The sequence below is a fragment of the Chroicocephalus ridibundus genome, chromosome 3 (genome assembly GCF_963924245.1).
Source record: "Chroicocephalus ridibundus chromosome 3, bChrRid1.1, whole genome shotgun sequence".
In the NCBI taxonomy this organism is placed as follows: Eukaryota; Metazoa; Chordata; class Aves; order Charadriiformes; family Laridae; genus Chroicocephalus; species Chroicocephalus ridibundus.
Window position 1 is genome coordinate 45,879,283 of NC_086286.1, and position 18,191 is coordinate 45,897,473.

The 18,191-nt window shown below is 37.2% G+C and overlaps 1 protein-coding gene across 7 annotated transcripts in view; it reads right to left on the reverse strand.

Annotated features, from left to right (window-relative positions):
- RYR2 (ryanodine receptor 2) overlaps nt 1–18,191 on the reverse strand; it is a 424,514-nt gene that overhangs the window by 351,928 nt on the left and 54,395 nt on the right. The gene's annotated exons all lie outside the window — the stretch shown is intronic.

Here is an 18,191-nt window from a genome sequence, read left to right on the forward strand (position 1 = left end):
AGATGTGGTAATATTTTATTATTACACTTTTGCAAACTATCAGAGATAGGGAAGTCGCAAAATTGAGATAAGTTTACCTGAAATATATCCTGCATTGACTTTGATAGTGTTACACATGAGATAACTTTAATTTTCACATGTTATTGAAATGGCCTTTGTCTAGCTAAAATATCAACCATACAGCTGTTTGAAGACTCTGTGGCTGACAGCTATTTTTAATATGAAAACTATCTACCATGCAATGGAATAGCGTAGATCATATTAACCAATAATGAAATAATCAGATTATAATCTAGTTAATCACATGCAGGAAATGAATGCTGCAACATTCAATTACCTGAGTAGTTCTATGCCCGTGGGAGTACACAGCATGCTAGGACCAGAGGGTAACCAACCCACTGGCAGCACAGGGCCATAGCCATGCTCTGACTTTTGCTGCTTAATTTCAATGACAAAATAACCAGTTTACTGGAAAGTAACATAAAATCAGAGTATCTTTCACTTGATTCTTCAAGCACTGGTGGTATGATTGAGCATTAAAAGGTCATATCAGAAGCAGACCTGCGTTTTAGAAACAGCATGAAAAGATACGATTTCACATTAAATTGGCACCACTAAAAGAAGCAGGGGGAGCATCAGTTCCTCCAGCAGCCCCATTCCTCCCCCTGGGCTCTCCCTCCTCTTCATCCCATCCCTTGGCATCTGTTCCTCCAGTTCCCCAGCCATCCCTCCTCACCCCCAGCCACTCTGCCCCTCCAAACAGCATAGCCATGGGGCAGCAGAACATCAGGGTGGAAATAACCCAGTGACAAAAGGAAAACAACGGCCAGTTTTAAGGTTACTTAACGTTCATTAATGCCCTCCAACATCAGTGAAGAGCGTATTCAGGGGACACTACTGCAGGTAGATGGGGTTTTTTTCCTCTCTCTTTTTTTTTTTTTTTAATGCTAGTCCATTGAACCTCAAGACATCCACACGCACATTCCCAAATCTCCTGACTTCAGGCAGAGTTTCTAACATGTGCTACCATAGAGACATCAAGTCAACACAAAAACACTGCCCACCAACGTTTCCCACAAACACACACAGTCTAAAGGTAACTTTGTATTTTTCTGTCTTAAGTTTTGTTTTCAACAATGTAGAAGTTAGATTTGTGACACATGGTTATTCTTAAATTAGACTAAGAAAAACTTGGGGAAAAAAAAAAAAAGACATAAGGTCTGGCTTTCAGAAGTACTGGGCACCTGTAGGTGCAACTAATGTCAGTGGAAGTTGTAGGGAGATAGCTCTCTGAAACCTAAATACAGAGGCTTCCATAAAACACACTCTTACTCACTTCCTCATCCACTGACAGCTTGAAATAAAGGAATTCTGATGAAAGCTCAAGCAGAAAAAGAAATGGCATGCTAAAAAGCTGAAACTATCTTCTTTTCTAATAAAACTTTCTGCTGCATTAGACTTTTGCTATCTTTTTGGCACACCTCTGAACTATCCCTGAAAGCATGTTACAACCTTATAAAATCATCTAATCCGTAACCTGCCTGCTTTGCTATCCATCCCCCTTCCTGACCGTTACTGAAAAAAGTCTGTCTAACAGCACATCCTTTGGCTTGACTTGCAACAATATGGTATTCAGGCGAGTATTCAACAAGGCACCCCACCAGATCACCCAGAACTGGCCATGTGAGACACGACAACACCACCACTACTCAACACAACCACCAGCCTTTCCACTCCAAAACAGGCTACAGTTTTTTGACCTGAATTTTTTTTTTTTTTGCCACCTGCTGCGTTCCAATTAGGCATTCATCCCAGCTTTCAGTAAAATCTCTTTTCTACACAAAACATAAAACTCTGTATGAAAATTTAATAACATTAGGCTGTTGGTGCAATAAGATCATTATCATGCTAACATTGTTCTCTCAGTAACTTCTCCATCTTTATTTTTCCATTGTTTCTTTTCCTATTTTTAAACTTGGACCTCTGACGCAGGGACCATCTTCACATTCTCTATACGTATTACTCCTGAAACATTATAGTCCTGCCTCATAGCAAAAGTAGCTAGAAAAAAAGGCTTAATACAAGAAGTGTCAGGACAAGAGCACGCACATGTCTCGCAGTAAAACTTTCTATAAATGGACTCCTCTAAAAAGAAGATTCAGAGGTTTAAATAAAAAGCAACGGATGTTGGGATAAGAACTGCCAAAGATATCTCCCCTATCCCAATTTAATGAAAATGGATGCAATTCATCTTGCAGACAACCATGATGTAGATAGTGACATCCAAGTTAGTTACATGCAGCTCATCTTCTGATCAGAACAAGGAAAACAGACCCTCATAGGGTGCAATTTATCTGATCTATTTTCAATGCATACATCAAGATAAGATTAATTCCACCCAGTGTGACTGGCAACTTTTCAGGGAAATGACAGCAACATTTAGTAGGCAGACTACAAAATTTCATTTTCGCATGTAAACTCTCCCTGAAAAACAGCATGCACTTGTTAAAAATTAAAACAATCCATTTTTTAACTTAGAAATAGAAATCCTTAAAGCTCTTTGGGACCTAGAGGACTTAAAGGTACTATTGACACATGCAAAGGGAATACCTTAATAAAAACAGCTAAAAAGTAGTTAGCAGGGTAAGAAGAATTTTGAGCCCTCATTAAAGTGAGTAATATATGGAAAACAAAGTCTTTAATTTCTTTGTAGCCTGCGTCCTCCAATGCTACCACAAACCAGCCCCAAAACAGGAGAAAATGCTATTACCTTCAGTTAAGGTCAAGATTAAGGTCAATATATATGTCTCTGCTTATTTAATAAAGGTGCTACAGGTGAACAATTTTCTTAACGTTCTACATGCTCAAGACTGAAGAAATTAATCAAGTGTAATAACAGTAACAAATGCATTTTATCAAGGCTCACTCTTCTCTCTAAAATAAATAAGAATTTGTGTAGATGATCGATCTTCACCATCCCTCACTTTTGCCCTCCTTTCTCCAGTGCAAACAGGCACAAGAACCTATCTATACAAGAGACAACAAAAGCAACTGTTCTTTACTAGCACAAAGACAACTAGGAATTTCAGGCTGACTCTGCGAGAGCTTTTTGACTAAACAGAAGTGGCTATGCATTTAACGTCATTTGCCTTAACATTAATATATATATGTCTCTCCCTAAAAAATACCTATTGGAATTAACACTCAGTCTTCCAAATGGCACACAGTAAAACTCCATGTTAAGAACCCATAGGCATTTAATATAAATTTAACAATGATAGGATTAGCATTTGTAAGGGACTTAGTTTCTTTCCTCTCCCTTCCCCTACAACTACTGCAAGAGATGATTATTTCCAAGAACAGACAGTTGAAAGCATTATCCACTCCCCTCTCTCCCAGCTTTTTCTAAAGCTCAACGAAAGTCCAGCATTGGCACTGAAGAGTAGGATTTTCATAAGCACCTAAATGACTTCATCTTGTGCTCTTAAGTCCAGCAATCATTTTGGAAAAATCCCTTGTTTCCTACTGCCCCCTCCCCCCAGAAAGAGTATATATTTTCTATTTAGGTAGCTGCACAAAAGTCATACACACACATGCCAAATGCACACTATATCCTAGAGCTGTTATTGGATCGCCTCCCAGCTCTTCAGTTCTGGAATGAAAACAGGGTAATCAAGAACTTGTTTCAGTGAAAACTTTGTAAAATTAATGTATTAATTATCAGTTGCGTTGTTTCTCATCATTTGACATATGACTTTCAAGAGTGTCACGTTCAGCACATTTGTATAATTCCACAAATCAGACTCTCCAAGTGGAAACTATTACAATTAAGAACAAGCCTAGAAACCAATACGCTGAATAATGAAAAAACAACATTTAATTTACATACTTATTTCATTCTCATAAACGAAATCCTTTCTGATGTTCTTTAGGATATATCCAGTGGATATTCAAAGTACATGTAAGTATTCTTAGTATATCTAAACCACAGTTATTTAATAAGTACATTTTATTATAAAAGTCTTACACAACAACTACATTTAAAAGATGAATAAGCAATTAATCCCTGGAAAATTCTTTTGGATATTTCATCTGTGGCTCTTAGTAAATTTCCAAAGAGAACAGAAAACCCCTTTTGTTTTAATCCAACATTATGTCCCCTGACGAGAGACATGTGGGTAGCAGCCAAAATTCTGGATATGGGAAGCAATTTTTTTCTCCTAAACATTGTCAATGTTTACATTAGTGGCTACTCATAATAGTTTTTCAAATATAAAGAAGAATGTCTTTCTACAAAGATCAGTTTGTCTCATAGTCATTTGAGAAACAGGTAATGGAGAAAAGGTATTAAAAATACAGACCATCATGCCAGGGTAACCTGGCATAAAATGTTGGTTCCAAGCCAGGCTTGGAAATCAGAAACAAAAATGAGAACGGGAAGTTCAAGAAAGTCTAACAATGTGATTTCTTTTTTTAAAAAAAAGAATAATAATAAAAAAAAAAAGGTTCAAAGTTTGTTCTTGACTGTACTTCTTGCAAATTCCAGAGATTATACCATCAACTACAGGGGATTTTCCCTGACTTTACAACTAGCATCTATCATCTTACTAGGCTGTATTTAATGTAAATGGTTTAAAAAAAAAAAAGGGGGGGGGACACCTCTTACTTTCTCCAGTCATTTCTGTATAAGTCACAAAGAGGAAGGTAAATTCTACTCCAAGTACTTTGGTGGGCGTAACTGCTCACTGTGAAGTGTCATAGGATCATAGAATGGGGTGGGTTGGAAGGGACCCTTAAAGGCCACCTACTTGAACCCCCCTGCAGTAAGCAGGGACATCTTCAACTAGATCAGGTTGCTCAGAGCCTCATCAAGCCTGACCTTGAATGTCTCCAGGGGTGGGGCCTCCACCACCTCTCTGGGCAACCTGGGGCCAGTGTCTCACCACCCTCATTGTAAAGAACTTCTTCCTATGTCTAATCTAAACCTATCTTGCTCTAGTTTAAAACCATTGCCCCTCATCCTATCGCTACATGCCCTTGCAAACAGCTGCTCCCCAGCTTTCTTGCAGGCCCCCTTCAGGTACTGGAAGGCTGCTATAAGGTCTCCTTGGAGCCTTCTCTTCTCCAGGCTGAACAACCCCAACTCTCTCAGCCTGTCTTCGTAGGAGAGGTGCTCCAGCCCTCTGATCATCTTTGTGGCCCTCGTCTGGACCCTCTCCAACAGGTCCACGTCCTTCTTGTGCTGAGGGCTCCAGAGCTGGACACAGTACTCACGTCCGTTCCAGAGTCAGGAACTACCTTTCTAACCAGCCATGTCTGCTAAAAAGCCAAAAAAAGTCTTTAGCAGGACATGCTATCTAGCTAGAGGATCATTCTCAGGCTCAGGAAGAAATTCACACATGTATTTTGCCCCACAGTGTGTTTCTTCTCTTGGCATTCTTCTTACGGCTCTTGAAAGCTTTTCCTGTAAGCAGTCCTAACCTATGCAGAACCTGTACAAGTAAGATGAATCTCCTCATAAACACAATAAAGAACTGAGACCTTAATTAACAAGTCTACGCATACTATTATCAGTGGTTTTGTACTACAGTCAGCATGCTTCAGAAGTGTCTAAGATGGATCAGTCAGTATAGTGGGTCTCGCTGGAAGAAAGTTTATTCTCTTTGTACTAGCCTGTTAGGTGCTCTGTTCTGATTTGTGACTAAAACAGTGTTGATAACACACCAGCATTTTAGCTGTTGCTGAACAGTGCTTGCATGGTGTCAAGGTGTCTCTGTTTCTCACTCTGACACCCCAACGAGCAGGGTAGGGATGGCCAAGAGGTTGGGAGGGGACAAAGCCAGGACAGATGAACTGAATTGACCAAAGGAATATTCCATACCATGGATATATGATATCCATGTAATATCATGCTCAGCAATAAAAACAGAGACAGTCTTTCCAAAATAGCCATTGTCTGGAGACTCACTGGGCATCAGTCTGCTTCTGGGAGGTGGTGTGGTTGCCTTTGCATCCCTTGGTGGGAGGGTGTCCCACCTCTTTCTTTTACTTTAATTAAACTCCTGTTTGACTCACAACTTTTTTCTTGATTTTGCTTTTGCAGTTCTCTTCCCCATCCCATTCAAGGTTGGGAGCAAGAAAGCGACTGGGTTGGTGCTGGCCAGCAACTAAGACACCACAGTGAGATTTGGGGTTCATGAAACTGTCTAATTTTTCTTTAGATTTCAGACACCTCCTGTTCTACTGCATCTGCAGCAAGGATTACTATTTTTAAACTTACAATGCAGTAACATTCCATGCATCTTCAGCTTGCATTAAGCAACATAGCTAGAGTAGTATCTGACCAGCCTTAACCATATGTTTCATTACTTTGCCTAATTCATCCAAGCCCTTTTCTAGAAGGCAAACATGCTAAGGGATGTTCATGCAAAGCATTTTAACTTCAATATTATAGTTATCAAGAGAGAAAGGTCCTTAAAACCTTGCCAAATTGCCTTTTATATGTCAGGCACTTTGTCTGCATTTGAAGTTCTGTCATTACAACAGTTGTTTCATATCCTTACACGAACTTCTTTCATTAACACCATACCAAAGTGGCAATAACAGCAAATCAGTCTTTCTACAATAACTTTTTTTCCGTATAGTTTTCCCCTCCTTTTCTAATATTTCTTATTTGTTCTTTTATTGGTTTCTGTGTACTAGATAATCTCTTTACTAAACTAATTAGGAAAACCTAAAGAATGTTTCCTAATGAAACGTCCCCAATTAGGAGTCCTTACACAAAAATACACACTCTGAATTATAAACAGTCTCCCACTTATGTCTATGTTAACTTTCATCTGCTATCACACTACTAAGTCCCTCAGGCTGGTTTAACCCTTCTGGAGATCCTCACAAGCTCTGTTTTGATTCATCTAAATTAAACTGAAATCTGAAATATGTGGCCATTCATAAATGATATACAGAATCATATTCAGTTTGTCTTCCCATAGACTTTATGCATTTACCTCATTCCAAGAGAAAGAAGAAAAAAAAAGGAAAAGGGAAAAAAAAACCTCAAGATGGCCATAATAAGACACTCTTCATACTTGAACATAATGTGCTTTTCACAGATGATTCACAACAGGTAGCAAAGGAAATGCTACACCCAGTTTGCATCTACCCTTTATTTCAAAGTGTTAGCCATATGACAGCTAATTTATTTTTAATAAAGATTAGATTTTTGCAGAAGATAGAACCTTCTTGTGGAATAACCCTCATCAAATCAACAAATCAAAATACTGAACCTGCTGCAATCAGGTTTTTTTTAAACAAAAAAAAAAAAACACTCTTGCTCACATGTCTTGGCACAGAATCAATTATTACCATGCTTTTAAAGCTTATTCATGAAACGTTTCTAATAATGGATTCTACCACTTCTAATTTGAAAGGCATCATACTGAGTACTTGAACAAGTCCCTCTTCTTCACTTTTGAATTTCTGTGACTTGATGTATAGGATTTAAATATGAAATATAAATTAAATATTTTGTCTGAAATGGTCATATCTAATTTAAGATGCTAGACTTATTCTTACACTTTATCTATTGTGTAATCTGTGAACGCATCAGTGGTGCCTTTACAGTTTGGAAGAGTGATGTGCAGAATACATACCACTCAAAAAGGTTGAGCTTTACTTCAGAGAATTGTGGATTAGAATTGAAGGCAAAAAGCATTTGCTGGCACTAAGCAGCAGGAAAAACATGCTATATAACATGCAGGACCCAACAATCCACAGAGAATTCAGATGCTAGCTCTTCCCCCTCTGTACTGATCCTTAGTGTCTCCCATCCTTCGAAGCCTGATCCACTCAAATCCATATTGCCACCACTTCTCCCACTCTGAATTTCACTTTCTCCACAACAGACTTGTTGCTTACAAGGAGAGGTGAGAAATTATTACAGCTGCTTTCAAGAATCAGAACAATTCCATCCTTCCAGTTTCCTTATCATTAGAAAAATAATGTAACACAACAGTCCAAAATCCCCACTGAGAGTTTCTAATCTCCTATACTATGCAATCAGATGGCTCCCAAAACAGCATACCATGTGTTAAAAACAAACAAACAAAAAAAAAAAACCACACAAAGAAAAACACTAGAAGTAAGCAATCACAAAAGTTGTTCAGATTAAATATAAAGAAAGGAAGAATAGAGTTCATGAATGTGCAAATGACTTGCATATGGCTTCATTGTTCAGAGCTTCAAAAGTTAAAGAGCACATATATTAAATACTATTAAGAACAATTTCACTCTAAATTTTTAGCCCTATTTGATATGTATATTTAACCTTACATAGGCTTAATTATCAGAATTAGAACAAAATACTCAGATCAGAGATTTTGTTCCTGTTCACTTCAAAGATTAGAGGCAATCTGGGATGGAGCTTAGTCAGTGATGTTTAATGTTCTGTGCTAACCTGAAGGTTAGACAACAAAATTAGTTCCTCCTGGCCATATAGTCTATGACACCCTAAAATATGTTATACTACTTTTTGCTCTGTTATTGTTCATCATGATGCTGTCATGCCCTCTGGATACAGGCTCTGAAAGCAACAAATATCAGAAGCCAGAAAGCAGAACAAGAGCAATTGAACAGAGTCTCAGCTAATAACAAAAAGATATCCCCTGAAGTGGCTACCAAATACCTGTTACCTTGCTAACTTTCTTTAAAAACTATGACAAAAACACTCTGAATTATTTACTGCATAATTTGAGATGATTACTGATCCCTGCTTTTTTTTCCATATATTGCACTTTTGATCAAATACTCTAATAAGAATTTGTATTAATATTTCTCCAGAAAGAAATAGTATTCTTTTTGAAGATAAGTATTGCAAAAAGGAATATACCCAGGGCATCTGCATCTCTTTTTTTTTTTTTTTTGGAAGCTTTTTTGAAGCTTCACTTAGAACTTTTTTGAAGTTTCACTTAGATAAATATGACCCTACAGACTTTCCGTACTCCACCCACTGGCACACCGAACAAAACAAGTTAAGTAGAACACCATGTAGAAAACCATGGTCCAAATTAGAGGTAACTAGCACAATCTTCTTCCATTTACTGGCTACATTCTTTATTTCTTCAAGAAACATAGACCTAAATACAACAGATTTGATCTGTTCCCAATGAGATCCTGTTGCTGTGTTGCGTTGATTATTGTGGATGTGTATTCACAGATTCTGGATGACCAACAGCCCACATGCTCTTTCTTCCCAACACATACGTATACAAATGTGTTTGGATTCCACTGTTCTTTTCCATCTCCATGGTATTATCTTGGCAATTTCACAAAAACAGTACAAGAACAAAACTCACTTGTTTCTTATAGAAGGAACATGCTATAAGCATGTAGTTGGTCATGTTGACCCTTGGAATTGTCATTAGGAGATGACAGAGTGAAGTTTGCAACAAAATTTCATCTCTTAGATATTAAAGTTACAGAGAGACTTTTAAAGAGTATGAAGTCTATCAAAATAGTCATCTCCATTCATTATCAATGCTACATTTTTGACCACACAGCAGAATTTTATCAGGTATTTAATGGAACTCTGCACTGTTATCAGTTTAATAGCAACAAGTGTTTATGTAACATTTTTGCTAAGGAATAGCTGTGGAATAAATTTCAATTAGTTGTAACAACATATGGCAACCTAAAAGTAGATGTTGATAGACTTGCTGGTTTGCTAGATTGATATACCAGTCTGGGCATAATCAACATAAATAGCTGGTGGACATAATTGCATCAAACAAAATCCATTTCTAAATATTGTACGTATAAAACCCAATACTTTTTAATTTATGTAAATCCTATTCATAATTTTCATAGTTTCCATATAAATCAAATCACAAGCAAAAAAATTCAGGCTTATAATAAAATAGCAACTGGACAATGTTGAAGGGCAACCATGAAAAACCCAAATATTCAGCAAGGAGTTTTATAGCTACTGTTTCAAGATTTATTTCTTGAAACTGAAATACGTGTCTGGAAGTCTATGGTTGCTACAGCTTTTTCCACAGGTACAGTTTGCTTGATCTGATTCTGCTAGCAAAATACAAACGTTTACAACACAATGAGACAAAGAAAAAAAAAAATTCTCTTTTTTGCTAAGTTTCAATTCTCTCCCTATTCCAAAAAAAGCACTAGGAGCAAGGTTAAAAAAAACCTGTATTTTCTAAATACCTGTTTAGAAATTAAGTCCTTTAAATTCATATATTCTGCTGAAGCAACAAAACACCCTGCTAATTAAAGGGCTACATCTACAAAGGTTCTTATGCAGCTCCAAGCTTCTTCATGCTGCCAAGAACTACATAAAAGGAACACTGATATCTCCATATACTCTGGCAAACCACATGGTCAGGGAGTTGAGGCTGAAACAAGATAGTATTTGTTAAAGGCACACTACGGTACCCACACACAGCTCCTGCTGAAAAGCTATATATCACACTAAATTGCAAGCAGGCAGTTTTGGGAGTGATAGAAAAGGAAAGAAGAGCTACTTCTTTGGAGAAGGACAGAAGTGCTTAGTCAGAGTATGTAGCAGCGGCAATTAGTACTTTGTGTTACCAGTCCTCACTCAGAAAGCGATGCTCAGATTTTGTAACTAAGAGACGTGGAACAAAAATACCTCTCTGCACACTATCAAACTTTATTCAAATAGGGAACACCCAGAAAAGGTCAAAAAAATCTCTTAATGCTTAACATACCAACTGTACCCGTACTCTAACAAACTACATATCCTACACAGCTATAGCCAGACACTAAGCCAAAGCTTTGCTGGCAGCAATTCTAGACAATTACTCAGCAGAGAAGCAACAGGAAAAAATAAACAAATTTACTTCAGATCCAATGCTAGTAGCCAGTTATTTAAAGTTAGAGAGATTTGCATTATGTTTCTTTATTATACAAATGGTATCACCTTCTTGGTAGAAAATGACAAAAAGCAATGGGAATACATAGTACATTCAAAACACAAGAAGAGGAGGAAAGCAGGATAAAGGCTTCATTTCTTTCAGTTTCATTAACAAATAAAGCATTACTGTAGCAACAATACATTTTTAATGTGCTCAGCCATGACACTCAGACTAGTAACATTGTTGATGCCACTGCAGTAAGGGAAGAGTTAAGTATCATATTGTATAAGTTCAAATTGTATGAGATCACTAACATATTTCAATGATCACAGGCTATCTTTTAGTTTACGTAAATAATTACTGTTAAAACTATTTGTCAAGCCTTGTAATAGTAATTGGGCTATTAAAATATTGCTGAAAACCTTCACATAAGAATCTATTTAATTGGATTTCCTCCTTGTATATCTTTCCAGATCAGTGCAATAGTGGAAAAGTGTTAATTATTTCATGGCAACAAATATTTCTTAAAGGTGGGAAGCACTGTGAAAATGCAAGAAGTTTTGTTGACAGTGTTGCTACTGAACCAAGATTAAAGTTGCAAGGATTTGGGGGGAGGTAAGAGACTTCCCAAATTATTAGCGTTTATTTTCTTACACAATCAACATGCATGAAAAATTGTGTATTTAGTCATGGATCAAAAAGCTTTCATTCATTGCGCATCTCTCTAACTTAATCTGGGACTTGTAACATTGCTCATTTCTGCTGCCTTTATCCTTTGAAATGCGGCAGTGGAATGAAGCTTGGTTTATCAGAGCAAGGCTCCCTGAAGACTTAACAATGCAGACTGCATCATCCGCAGCCTATTATCACTGCAGCCGTTTGACACAAATACATTCAGATGCTGAACACTCACTGCAGGCTTTGGATACGGGCACATGCCCTCTACGAGGCAAAATGGTAAGAAAACAAGACAAAACACAGACTTTCCTTAGATGTTCACCTTCAGAATAAAGGAAAGGTAGACAAGCTTTGGTGATAAAAACATCCATATACTTCCTGCAAAATGTTATAACTGAATAACGATGAATTATGTAGGTGCAGCTTTGTTATAATTAGATAATAAAAACATTTAAGCATTACCCTCACTAGCTCTAATGATCTTCTACAGATTTGGAGAAGAAAAATAATTTCTAGGAATTAAACTGGACACAAGCAGCAATTAAAAGCAGTAATGCACTTAGTAACTTTGGAAAATGTAAAGAATTTAAGATAACTAGTTTTTCACTGTATTTGCATTCAGATTTCTGTTGCGTGGCATTATTTTTCCTCTGAAGAATAAAAAATTCTTTCAGGATGCATTACTAAATACTGCAGGTATCTGATCCTATCAAATATTACTTACCAAAAACCTTCTTGCTTAAAAGTGAGCTGAAAGATTTCCCATGAACTGCTACAAATTTTAAAACAGGAATTCGAAGTCAGTCTATTTAAAGGAAAAAAGGCGGGGGGAAGAAGAGAATTATGTAATACTAATATAATTTTATGTCACAGAATCAGATTCACATACTTGAAGAAGTCACTATCAGATAATGCTTATATCCAGGGTATTCCACACGTATATTACAAACACATCTTTAATTTTGGAATGTTTTTCCCACCTAAACAAAGACTTCAGTAAAGCAGCAATATGTGTAGTGCTGAGCGACGCATTCCTTCTGACAGCCAAACAGAACAAGATTCCCTCTCGTAGAGGGGCTGGTCATCTAACTCAGGTACCACTCCACAACTACGTACAAAACAGTAAGGAGATTACATACCATGACGCAGGACAAAAACATGACTGACAATCACATGGTTACTCTTATTAGGCCTGCAGAAAGCAGTGGCTCAATAAAAAGTTATTTTAATTACTAACTTTAATGACTTGCACCTTCTGCTAAGTGGAAGTGTATAGCCTTAATCAGGAGTGCTGAAAGAAGTGAAAAAGAGTCCTGCAGCAACTTCCAATAAGGGTTCCTGCAAAGGTTTACAAAAGCACTTACACGTATGTCCCTAGTGCATAAAGTTAAGCACACTTAAATCTCTGCAGGATCAAGATGGTCCTAGGTAAGGATGTAGGAATGAAGTAACTGGAGGGTCACAAAGTACAAAATTAAAGGACTGGAGATTAGAATGACTGTTTTGTCTGAAAACTCACTTTTATTGTGATTAACGGTATATAGGAATATGTAACATACATAGCTGCCGTAAGGGTTGTGGCTTTCACATAAAATAGTACAACTCTACTCGCATCATAAGGGTAATGTAATTACTTTAATGTAACTATGTACAGTAAGAAAATTATACAACATTATAAAAATGCCATTTATCTCTGGTACTTTAGGAATAAATTATACTGCAATAAGCACCTTCCTATCAGCATAATTATACACCCAGAAAGGTATGCCTACAACACCGCATGTGTTGAAGCATATACTTAATGGCTATTTAACTTCCAAGGAAAAAGATGGTTTCTTTCTCAAGGTGATTACTCTTAAAAATATGGAATGTAATAAAATATTGGAAGGGACAAATGGCACACGAGGCCGTATTACACGTTTTGACTTAGTTGGTTATACAAAGAGTGAAATGAAATTCATACTGAATTCTTTTGGTTTAGAAATAGCATTTGTCTTATGAGATAATGCTAGAAGACGATGTTTCATGACCAGGCATATTAAAAATACATTCTGATTTTAGAGTATCATTCTGAGCAATTAATACTAAAAATCTCTACCACAAATTAAGAGCTAATACTAAAAACAGCCTGCTCAACTAGATGATCTTTAAGGTCCCTTCCAACCTGAACCATTCTGTGATTCTGTGTGTGACTTAACATCTGCTGATATTGATAAGCAGAAAACAATTGCCAAGAGAAGCAAAACTCCCTAGATTTTCAGTGTGAACCCTATGTGGATTTATATACATTCACAGTTTTATGTTAACATCATTACTAATTATAAAGTTTTATAATAGTAGTACAGTAATTTTTAAAAGTACCTCTAAAATAAGTCAAAGATTGTCCTTGAATACTACAAGATTTACTGGACTCCACTGTAATTCATCAAAATACCAAAAAATGGTCTAGTCACAGAGCTAGATTCAGAAAAACCACACTGCAAAAGTTGTCATCATTATAAGTAAGTGGGATTTGAATTGGATAAGATCCACATAATATGACAGAAGAGCCAAGGAGTTCCAGAGATCTGCCGGATCAATATCCTAGGCTTGACTCTCAGCTGCTCTTGAGTGCACATGGCCATTGATGAGTTGCTTTAATATAAAGAAGGCAGTTGTACAGCTAACTTCATATCTGCTGTATGCTGAGCTAAGCATTTGAAAGTGTTGATGCTGATAATTGTAACAGGTCTAAATAAAGAGAAATAAGAACTACCAAAAGTAAAATTCTTGGCCCTTTGGAAAATAAAGTTTACTTGAGTTCATGTGTTATCATCTGAAATACAGGCAGAGGCCACAGGCAATCTTCCTTCCCAATTGGCACATTCACGCAAAGTTTTAGAACCCCTAAAGTACGAAACAAGACATACAACTCTGAACTTTTGTTTTCTGCTGACTGCTTTGATTATTTGCTTATTTTTTGATGTGATGACAGCTGAAGAGCTTTTGCCAAGTACCAACTACAAAAATGAAAACAAATGTAGCATTTTAAAAGGCACCACCAAAATTACAGACTAAAAATTTTATACCTATTATTCCAATTAAAGTAAGAGCTATATTAATGCTGAGGGAAACTGTCTTAGAGGATTTTAAGAGTATTTAGGTTTTATTTATGGGTTATTACATAGGTTGTGAAAGAAGACACATTAAAAATTATTATTTCTACTATTCAGTCAGTTTATAACTTAACCTTAATTTATGCAAAGGCCAACTTTTTTACGATGGTCACTGTGTCTGAGCACTCAAATGGAAATGGGCCAAAGTCTTCAAGAAGACTCAGAACTTGTCATTTTAACAGATCTCCAGAAGATCTTAGCTCCTGCACGAGCGCGAAGTAAGGGAAGAATCAAAAAAACCCAGAACCAGCTCTGAAAAATTATTAACCAATATAGTTTGAGTATTTTAGGAAATATTTTTTAAATATACCTGAAGCAGCATTTGCTGTCAGTTGAACACCCTGAAAAAACTGAGCAATATACATACATGTTACACAACTGTACTGTGATGCAGCTATGACTGACTAAAAACATAAGGTAAGGTGCACATATAGGATGAAACAAAACAGGCAAAGAAGGCCTTGTATTTTAGTAGGGCTAATATAAGACTTCATATCTCCTCTCTACCTTGATGAGCTTACATGCCATATAAGATATTTGCACATTGCATATAATTTTTTTTTTTTACATTATACAATGTTTTTCTGTCTACAGCTGCAGTTAATGCTTATTTATTTTGTTTACTACAGCGTAGCCAGGTGTTTTATAGTGAGAACAAGAACATCTTCTGCGTACTTTTCCAAAGCATCATTTACTTTGTCAACAACTTTGCAAAAATCATCGATTTCCAATTATATTTTCACAGAAAATAAAATTACACTTAGGAAGAAATAACTGAAAAATCTTCCTCTAGTGGCTAAATTAAGCTGCATAACTGTAAGAAAAGCTAAGTTAAAACATAATCTAGCAACTGAGTTCTTACCAGTAATCTATCAATCCTTATTTCAAAAACTATCAGAGGTTAATTTGACCATTTGGAAACGTCTCTTGCATTATTGAAACTCAACAGTCAGAGTCTGCCAATTAGACCAGACGCATTCATATTTATACATGCCCTAATTCTCATGCACATGCATTCGTTGTGTTGTATATCCAACTTTAAAAAATAGATGCATAAAGAAAATCACCAAATGGACAACATGCAGCACAGAAGGTATCTAAAGGATATGGACTTCTCATCCAAGTGAGTTCGGGTGATAAATAAATATCCGGGTTCAAGATTTGGTATCTATTTGTTGGAGAATGGTGCCACTCCTAAGGTATTCCTTTTTTTAATTATGAATTTAAAAGGCACAAAATTGACACAAGTCAAATCAAAATTGACACAAGTCAAATGCATACCTGAGTGTACAAAACAGATCTTCTGTGCTTTAATAAGGATCTCTTTACACATACAGATTTTATTTAACCTCTGACTTCCTAAATGAACTTGCTCCAGAATTCATATCTAGCTTTAATAATATTCTGAAAAAGTCCTGTCTCATCATTACTCTTCTGCCTTCCCCATGTTCTCACCCATATATCACTGGAACTACTGAAACTACTGATAAAGCAGCAAAGGTCAGCTCAGAAAACTACCTTTTGGGTTTGTTTGGTTTTTTTAGTGACCACGGAAATCTCACAAAATTGACTAGTTTTTCCCACGATGAAAAGAGAAAAGTCTCATTACATTGCATCCTGTGATCAAGTTCTCAGATGTTTCCTAAAAATTTAAAAAGCCTCACATATATTTACTTTTCAGAGGTGACCTGCAATAGTGTCAAAGATTATATTGTTCAGTTCAGGCTCAAAATCTCACTGCACTAGGTACAGCAGAGAAGCAACTCAATCCCAGAAGGCTCAAATCTGTGTATCAGATGGAACAAACATACAGATGGAGGTGAGGTGGGCCGGAAAGATGAACAGATCGAAGGGATGCATAAACGAAAAACACTCATTGCATATGCACCCCCACCCAAAGCCTAAGGATAAACACACACAACTGTTTTTCAAACTATCAAAACATGCAACTACCGGGATTTTTCCACAAACATCCAATTTTATTTTTGTTTGGGGGAAAATGGGGTCCTAAAATAATAATGATAGAATCATAGAATAGTATGGGTTGGACCTTTAAAGGTCTTCTAGTCCAATGCCCCTGCAATGAGCAGGGACATCTTCAACTAGATCAGGTTGCTCAGAGCCCCGTCCAACCTGACCTTGAATGTTTCCAGGGATAGCACAGCTACCACCTCTCTGGGCAACCTGTTCCAGTGTTTCACCACATTCATCATAAAAAAATTCTTCTTTCTTGCCTTAATAATGATAAATAATCACAGCACTGAAAACTTTGATTTTACTTGAAAAACTCTGCATTTAGGGAAGGCTGAAGATACTTCCCACCCTCTCTGCCTAGAGACACCCAAGGGGCTTGGGTTCCTACTCGCATGCCAGCTGAACTGCTCCACTCCTTCACCAGACCTCCCAAGCCCCTTGCTCCCCTCTTGCAGGCTGCCAGGTTGGCAACCTTCCTGCTTCCTGGCACTCTCTGGCTTTTTCTGTCTACTGGGCTGCCAAATTTGCCAGACCACCAACCAAGTGTGGTGCCATGTGGGCTTGTTCTGCCAACTGCCTGGCTTTACAGCAAGGCGCACAGACTCTCTGGGATTCTGTCCTCGGTTCCTCTGAATCCAGCTAGAACTCAAATTTCGAGTCACAACGAAAGCTACAAAATTCTGCGACATCTCTTTTCTTCATAAAGGAAAATCCCAGTTCCTACAGGATTCTGCCCCTCTTGCTGAGATGTAAAGACAACGTCCAGACACTTTTCCTTTCTAACATGCTTCAGAAACACTGGAGGAGAAGCGTTTATATAAATACAGAAATAGTGCTCTAATTCCCAGGTTCCAGGCATCTGCCACTGATAGTCACTGCTATCTGCCAGTCTGCAGTGTGCTTGTGAGCATCATGTGAGCGTTGGCAAGATGCACAGAGTCTCTGCATCTTGCCAACGTGACCTTATGCTAGGTGAAGAGCTATCTCATGTTACGTCACTGGCCACTGTGGTCAGAAATAGTCTTGTTTCCTGGCGTCTTTGATCCTTCTCCTTTGATTCTGCCTGTTTTACTAGCAAAAACCAGTTTTTCTGTTTACTGGTTGCCTACTTCTACGTCATTTAACATTTCTTTCATTGGACTATTTTAACTGTGTTCTGGAAATACAGCTCATCAGTGGAAGCTTAGATATTAAATACAAGACTACAGAAATTTGTTAGAACCTGCCCACACATCTACATGATTGTCCCACATGGAGGAAAGAATGCTAAACGAAGTATCTTCAAAAGGAGACTTTCGATATCCATTATTCATGGAAGCAAAAAGAACATCTCCCTCCCTGCCTAAGAAACAGTGATGAGAACCACAGTCAGTACACAGAGCATAGAGTAACTGAGTTCAATCTCCAGGAAATAAAAACGAAAAACAAACAAACAAAAAAAAACCCAAACAGAAAACCACTCCAAAACAAACAAACAAACAAACCTACATAAGGA